Consider the following 9,015-nt stretch of genomic DNA (forward strand, 5'->3'; position numbering starts at 1 on the left):
ACACATACTTTTCAAATAATTATCTTGAAAAAAAATACAAGTTTTACTTTTCACAGTGTTTACAGTTGCTTGTAATTGAATGACCCTTCTATCAGGAGTGGATGGGAAGAGATTTATACTAAACCAAATATTTTTATTATAAAAATTTAATTCATTTTTCCAATGATTACAATGTAAAAATATTAGACATTCAAAACTTTTGAGCATTTATTTATTTTCTGCCCTGTTTTAACCAGAATTTATTTGCCATTTTCCCCAAGAAAAATGTGAGTTTTAAAGGCAGTCTTCTTCAATTTTATCTTTTAGCAATAGCACCTTATATGTAGTAGGCACTTAATAACCTTTGTTGAAGTGATATATGGATTTTTGTGGAAATATTTGCCTTCCATTTTCACATTCAACAGAATCAAAGAGTAATCATTCAATCATTTCTCAAACATTTATTTAGTCCTTACTCTCTGTAGAGTATGGTACTGGGCATTGAAGGAGATGCAAATATCCAGACAATGAATCTTTATAATATACTGACTGTTTGCCTTTTTTCATAAATGTACATATGTTTAACCTCTTTGGAGGCAGAGAAAAGGCAAATACTTCAACTGTTGAAACTCAAAGAAACTCACAAACCTAGATATAATTAATCACAGACATTGGCTAATCTGAAACATCACTCTCTTGATTAATTTTTGAATCGTTCGAGGAAGAATGTCTCTGATAACTCCTCCTTCCTTTCTTCTTTCTTTCTTTCTTTCTTTCTTTCTTTCTTTCTTTCTTTCTTTCTTTCTTTCTTTCTTTCTTTCTTTCTTTCTTTCTTTCTTTCTTTCTTTCTTTCTTTCTTTCTTTCTTTCTTTCTTTCTTTCTTTCTTTCTTTCTTTCTTTCTTTCTTTCTTTCTTTCTTTCTTATTATCCCTAACATTTGACAAGGTGATGTCAAAAATTATCAACTCAGGGTTCACTACCCTCACTAGTAAAATGTAGCAATTGTTTAATAGCATACAAAAATTCAGCATAGTAGTTTAGGGCAGCAAGGGAAGCCTACCATAGCCCAATGAAACAGCATGGAGGATCTAGGTAGGCAGAACATAATTACTCAGATGGCAATTTGCCAATAAGCCAGAGCTAATTCCTTTATTCTTTAAAAAGTTTTCTCTAGGATCTTTGTTAAACTCAGGTGGCTAGCATTTGAGGTTAACAATTCCCTTAAAATACTGCTTATTACATATTCTGGTATTGTAAGTTTCAAGTTGAATATTATTCAGGATGAAAATTCTCCTGGAACCCTGTCCCAAAACACTGTGAATATTAAAGAATAATGCTCCAATATTTCTTTAAGTGAATGCATAATTTGCCTTCCCTCTCCCCTTCCCCCCCAAAAAATTATATTTAATATAGAACAATTAGACATTTAAAAATATGACCAAAAGGATATTTGGCAAAGGCAAAGACACTTTTGAACATTTTTCAGTGAGAAAAACTAAAAACTTTGATAAGAATCTATGGAATCTCAACAATATGACTCAAAAGAACATGGAATTAGATTCAGTCTTTCCAATTTGGCTCATGGGCTAAATTAGACATGTGGTTATTGTACTTTGACATGAAAAAGGCCTGCCAAATTAGAAGGCTCATTCTTTGTTGTGGGGGGAAAAATGCCAAGTTTCTTGGAAGAGTTTAGTATGCCAGTATGTAGGCTGGGACCAGAAGAACACATTGGTGATCTCACTACTATGATGGCAAAGTAACCTTGGCTAGCTGCTTATAGTGACAAAATGCTACCTTTACTATAGCAGATGCTATTAGGCACATACACTATAATCTAATTGATGGCAAAGAGCCAATGAGCTACAGGACTATGTAAACACTTGTTGAATAAGAAAGCAGTTTCCCCTGTCACTGGGCAAGAGTATGTGCCTAAACCATTTAGGATTTTCACACTATTTGGTAGGGCAAAATAGCCTACTGGCTGTTTCTTTAACTCAGCATTTTATCTTCTACCTCTGTATCTTTGTCCGGGCTAGGCAGCATGCCTGAAATAAATTGTCCAGCTTAGAATTCTTAGCTTCTTTCATTGCTCAACTCAAGGTATCACCTCCCACAACAAGACCTTCCTGATCTCCTTAGTTGTTAGTGCTTTCTCCCTCCTCAAATTATTTTACTTTTACTGATTTTTATAGACATCATATCTCCCTCCCCATGTAGAATGTACATATCTTAAAGTGAATACCTGTTTGGGACAAATCATACAGTGTGAACATGATAAAATTCAAGTTAACAAAACTGTAGTAGCTACTTCAAATGTGCAAACTACTGTAGTACTGTATAACCATTTTAGATATGAAACATAATTCTATGTTCTCAACAGAAGTGTATATGTACTCCCTATCCTCAAATGCCTTAGCTTCTCTGCCACTTCCACGTAACCTCAACTGAGATTTTATCATACTCCACTACTATATGGGAAGAGCTTTCTCAAAGTTTCATTAATTGCTAAATTTGATAGATTTTTTTCTGAATTTTCCAATAATGTGGATTATCCTTTTTTTTCTAAAATTCTGAAGATTAAATTTTTATTTTAATCAATGAACATGCATGTATCTTGTTATTCTTCCACCTTCCATTGCCCAATCTTTTACCCGTTTTAGCTGCTTGAAGTATTTTTTCCTTTGATCCAAAAGCTCAGAATTTGGGCTACGATGTCTGAGTCGTTGTTTTTCATGGGTTCTTTAGAATATAACTGAGGGTTGATTTCTATTTTCATTATGGACTTTTATTTTCATGTATCTTTGATGATTTCTTAGACTATGATAGTTTTGTTGGTGCTTATGGATGATAATGACTTTCATGTAGCTTAGTGATTGTTAAACTTTTTATCCTTTATCTCTTTTCCACATCACTTAGTTTTATAAGAGATACTTTACATTTTCATCTATTTTTTTAAACTTTTTATTTTGTTTTAACATTTCTTGTTACCACATGGAATTATTTTATTGGACTTCTTTTTGATGCATTCTAATTTTCATGCTGTCTTATTTTAGTAAGAATTTATAGTTCTTCTGCTAAGCTGATTATATTCTTTCCAAGTTTTCCCTCCACAACTCTGAGTTCTTTTCCAATTTGGTCTTGTCACTTTTTTTTTATCATTTATTACATTTTACAATTCATTTCAAAACCCTGCATAATTTCTTATAGTAAATCTACTTGATCTTATTGGTAAGCTATGTTTTTCTATGAGTAATTTCTTCAAAAGTATTTTTGCATTATTCTCTTCTATGACTTCTGTTTTTGCATCACTATCCTACTAATAACTCTGTCTTTTTATTTATTTGCTTAGTCATTCTTTCAGTGATCTGTTCGTGTTCTTGGGAGCTTGCATCATGGTGTAAGTGTGGGATCCCATCCTTCTTCCATGAACTTCTAGAAGTCCAGTATCTGATCTTTGTGATCTAGGACTCTAGACTCTGGACACTGACCATGTCTTCTGGGCCCCACTGAGAGATCCCAGTGCTACTCACCTTGGATGGGGATTTAAATTCTAGGTCAGTTCTGGGTGTTTTTACCCTACTTGCCTAATTTGATGCTTTGAATACTGAATGCTTGTTCTCTGTTACTATGAGAGACTGCACACTGATACTTAGGCAGAGAATCTGCTTTGGGCAACATTAGACTTGGAGTTGTAAATTCAAAATCTCCTCTTGGAGACTACAAACTGCTGCCATATCTCCAAGTTTTGGGCATTTAGTTGTTAATCCTGGTCCATCCTTGTTCCATATTTCCTTTCATGTTCATCTAATTATAAACTAAATTTTTGATCTTGAACTGGAAAACTGATGCACTCTACGTTTTTTTCTTTGATTTATCAATCATTACTAGACCAAGGGTTTCTCTTGTATCATTGTCAGAGAATCTCTAGGAGAACTCAGCTATAATGCTTTCTCCTGAATTTGACAATTATCTCCAAAATGTTTTTTGAAAGCATTTTTTTTTTGTTCCAAAGACCTAAAATGACTACTCATGCCTACATTCACCCCTGCCTCTTTTTTTTACAGAATCATCCATAGTCCAGTTTTCCTATTTTGCCTTATTTATCAATAATATCCTATATGTATCTTATAATTTAACGCTATCATAAACATGCCCTGCACATACACTTTTAAAATCCATTTATACTATTACTATGATACAAAATCTTTTATGAATTTTGAAATTATAATACATTTTTTTCTATTACTTGATTGAAGTGCTTTGGAATGAATCTAATCTTCTGATGCTGAGGAAGAAAATATTTTGCAAATGTTCAGATAGAATGCATATATCACAAAATAGAAGTTTACTTTTGTCATCTACAATCTAGATATCTTGTTTGAAGTATGGAAAAATTCTACCACGTTAGTCATAAAATAACAGAGGCCTGGCTGAGCTAAACTGCTGGGATTAAATTATAAGTACATTATATCATTTAGGTTACAGTCAACCTAATGAAGAGGGGAAAAAGGAGAAAAACAAGAGATATAAAAATAGTTTTTTTTTGGTTTAACTTATTTGGCTCGTGTGTTTTAAAAATAGTTTTTTAAATCAGCAGTATATTTAAAGGAGAAGAATAATCTCAAGGCAAGATAAAGAGTAGAAAAGGAAGAAGAAGGAAATGTGAAGAAATAATGTGTAGTTATATACAGATTCAGAAGATGAATTCACAAAAAGCTGGACCCAGGAAACCCAGGAAAGGTTTGATGATTACTGTTCTTTCCTCTCATTTCTTTTATTTCTGTCTAATCTTATAATTATCTTGTTTTTATGCTTGTTCTACATGGCCATATGTTTACTCTCCCTTCTAATTCTATAAAATCTTTCAGAAGAAATAAAGTTCTGCAAAGAAGTTATCTCTATTAACTAATATTAGGAAAGATTTTCTTTTTGACAAAAAACTCTCATGTTTAGTAGTTATAGCAGTCAGAGACTTTCCATTGCACTGTGACAGAACTGGAAATGTGTGAAATTTGTTTGGTCTCACAAACCATAACTCATTAAGAAAACTCTATGGTTGATGAGCATATACTTCTTGCAATCTTGAAATTTACTAAATTTTGTGAATTGTGCAAGGTAAAATGAATCCTCCAATCTTTGCAACATGTCAAAGCCTGACATTATTAGATCAATATAATGTCAAAATGCTTAAGTATTTTAAAACACTCACAATTTAGGCAAAATGGATCTATAAACACCAGTTTTATCTTTATAGCTTATAGCACTACTACTATAGCATTTTCAATCTTAAATATTTTTTCATTTTTTAGGAAAAAAACAATAAAATTTTGGACATGAACAAATGTCAAAATATACTGACATACTTTTTTTAGAAAAGGACCTATATCAGAAATAATGAAGTGCAGTTATACTGCACTGTCCCAGACTCCAAGATGAAATTTTCCAGAAGGGTTGTTCTGGCTGTTCACTAAGTCTAACATGAACTCCCTTTTGTTTTTCTACCTTAGAAGTATGGAGAAGTTTAACAAGCAAGTGAATATAGAATTAAATCCTTAGATGAATTACATTTGTGATCTGATAGAGGTACCCTCTCACCCTTATTCCTCATTCCTCCTGCTTCTACTGTTTTTATTTCAGTGGATTAGACTATTTGGTGAGAAAAATAGAATTGCCTTAGTTTGGTTTTTCTATATAAGTTGATGAGATAAAGAGCCTTCTGCTATTAATTTTGAGGACTGCACATCCTGATCTAAAACATGTTTCATTAATTATGTTTCCAAGATTCAACAGCAGGTATGAGATCCAGGAAAATAACACTTGGTGTTGATTTCAATGACTCTTATTAATTCAATGTTGGGTCCAACTAACACCTATCACAATGCTGAATAACACTGGTGCCATATGGTTAATTAACACTAACCAGATTCTCTTTATATTAATGACATAAACTGCAATTTGCTACCTCCTCTTTACTGTTAAATTTAATTGGAAACTAGTTTCTCTACTGTCTTGCTCATTTTCACAAAACCAACTCTAATACATATAATCATTTCAGAGTTGAATTTTCAAATACAAGGAATATCAGTTGAGATATTTTTCAAATATCAAACCTTTTCTTTTCTCCCCAATGCCTTCCCATGTGAATGTTAGAGTTTTGAGAAAACAAACGTGACACACTCCTAAAGTGCTAGCTTCAGAAATATTTGACTAAATACATTTTCCACTGTCTTTTCATGTGTCACTGAACTTCTGGGTTCCAATGAACACAGAGATCATTACAGAGAGTGCTCATATACATGTGAAAACTGCACCTCTCTGCCACTACCACCACCATCAACAACAAAAACAATAGCAAGCTTGATAAACTTAATTTGAGACTCTAGCAGGCAATATCAATGTCTCTTCTAACTCTGGATGGCATTTTTTTAACACTCAAGATCATTAGAGACTCATATGTTTCTTTAAGCTGTGGTTTTACTTATTACTTTTTTCCATCTAATACCTAGTATTTGTTGTTCTTTCATGAGATCAACTTCAAAAGAAGTACAGAGGTATAGAGGCCATTGGGAACTAGGTCCATTTGTTGATATGAAGGGTATAATCTTTCTTCACAGATTTCCCCCCTCATTATTTTCATGGAGTTTCAGTTTTGATCTTTTAAGATATTTGATTAAGATATCCATGAAGGTTACTACTAATAAGGGCTAGTTTTTCTCTTAGATGCAATGAGAGCTGCTCACCTGTGCCCAAGGGCTGAAATTGGCCAAAGAAATGTATTAAAGCAACTGTCATATAGCCCAATAGATGTGAGAACTTGATTGCATCTATGGGGAACCCCCAACTGAGCCTTTGTAGAAGAATGTCTGTTTAAAAAAGAATGGAAAGTAGAACAGACCTAGAAAGTTAAAAGAAAAAATGTACAGGCTAGTGCTTTTAATGGTATTCAAGGGCTTAGCAAGCCATTAACTTTAGTACAGTGAAAAAGCTGAGAGGAGGATTTAAAAATAAAAAGTTGTGACTATCATGGGACTTGAGAGCTGAAGGATCCAGAAGGATTGTGTGGCATTGGAGAAAATTCTAAAGTAGTGGGGTAAAAGATGAAAGAAAAAGGATAAAGAAATAGGCTCTAGATTCCTGACAGAAAGAAGGTGACTGTTTCATTAAAAAAAAAAAAAAGAGGTCAGGTTGTGGGCTGTTCTAAAGACTTAGTATTTTGGAAGTCTCCTTTGGTAGCCTCTACAGCCTATGCCAGACTGTATTTTTTTATTTAACAAAATTGAGTCATTACTTGTACTCTTATAATGAATAGTTGGTTATGAAGAATGAAAAATAAATGCTTTTAAATTTATTCTTATCATCATAGTATTCTACTTTTTGGCAGACTTTCAGCTTTGGTAGACATCTTGCTGTTGTCTATAACCTCACACTACCTGTCTCCCCTCACCTCACAAAAAAAAATCTTATTAGTTTTTACAATGATCTAGAAGTCCTATCCCATTAAAATGAAATTTATAACCTCTAGAAATGCTGTACTTATAGGGCCAGTTCTGGGTACAATTGTTAGAGAAAAACAGAGGAAAATAATTATCTCTTTCTATTTGAACATAAATTAAATTCAGATCTTCCACTTTACAGAGCTCAGGGAGAAATGTCTAGGTTAAATTAATTAGTGATGAAGAAGAGACTTGAATGCTGGTATATTGTTGTAACTCTTAGCCTATGCTTCCACTTTGAGCTAAGTGAAACTGATTTGGAGCCAAGCTGACAGTGGGAATTAAATCCACTTATCTACTGTTGAACATATCAGTAGCTAGGTCTTGGAGTGCAGCCACCTAAGGGAAAGCAGCCACAAATAGTTCACAATGGGAAAAAAAGCTCCATATGGAAGTGAATGCCTAGGATCCACCAAGAGGGGGAGGGAAAGGTACCAAGTCCTGTTGAAAAAGTCCCACAGGATGAGGGGAATAAGAGTTTGTAATTGCATTTATTATTGAACAATTCAATAAACATTTATTATGTGTCTACTCTGCATAAGGCACAGTACTATTGCTGAATAATGAAACCGTCTCTGGCTTTAAGCATTTTCTGATCTAGTCCAAAAGACAGTGAAGGAAGCATATGGCTACATGGCCCAGCCTATATGATAGATATTGATTAAGTATGACAAAGTACATACATACTAGATAGATAGATAGATAGATAGATAGATAGATAGATAGATAGATGGATGGATGGATATAATTTGATGATTTCTCTGAAACTGAACCACATCTTTTTTTTTAATTTACCCAATTACATCTGATACTACCCTATTCTTCCAAAAAGGCACATCTGAAATCTGAAATCTATCCTTGAATTTTAATTTTCTCTCAACCCTCACATGCATTCAGTTGTTCCCTTATCTAGCCTGCCTTCATATTTCTTCCATTCATTCCATTTTCTTTTATGCAAACAACTTCTACCTTAGTCCAGATCCTTTTCATATCCTATTTATCATTACTACAATGGCTTCAAAATCCTTTTTTCTGCCTCCAGTTCACCTTTTCTCCAATATACCTTTCAAATAGTTGCCAAGTTGATATACTGAAAGCACATCTTACCATGATCCATTCCCACTACTCCAAAGCTTTCATTGACTGCCTCTAGAATGAAATATAACATGCTCATTCTAGCATTTAAAATCCTCCACAATTTGATTTCCATCTGCCTTATAAATCTTATTTCACATTATTCTCCTTTATGGCCTCTCTATTCTGGCCTGGTAACTGTTATTTGTATTTGTAATTTAATCTGACATTTGCACAGATAATGTCCCATGTCTAAAATGCTCATTTTCTTTACTTCTATGTCATATAATCCCTTGGTTCCCTTCAAAACATAGCTCATGTACCCCCTGTACTGAAGACATTCACTTATCCATTTAGATCTTACCTATGTTTTTCTCTTGGAATTACTCTGTATTCTCATTTCAAAAAAGGATATTCACTGCCATAGAAGAAACAGAATTTGAATGTAAATCAAAACATATCATTC

Source organism: Monodelphis domestica, chromosome 2 (genome assembly GCF_027887165.1).
Source record: "Monodelphis domestica isolate mMonDom1 chromosome 2, mMonDom1.pri, whole genome shotgun sequence".
NCBI lineage: Eukaryota > Metazoa > Chordata > Mammalia > Didelphimorphia > Didelphidae > Monodelphis > Monodelphis domestica.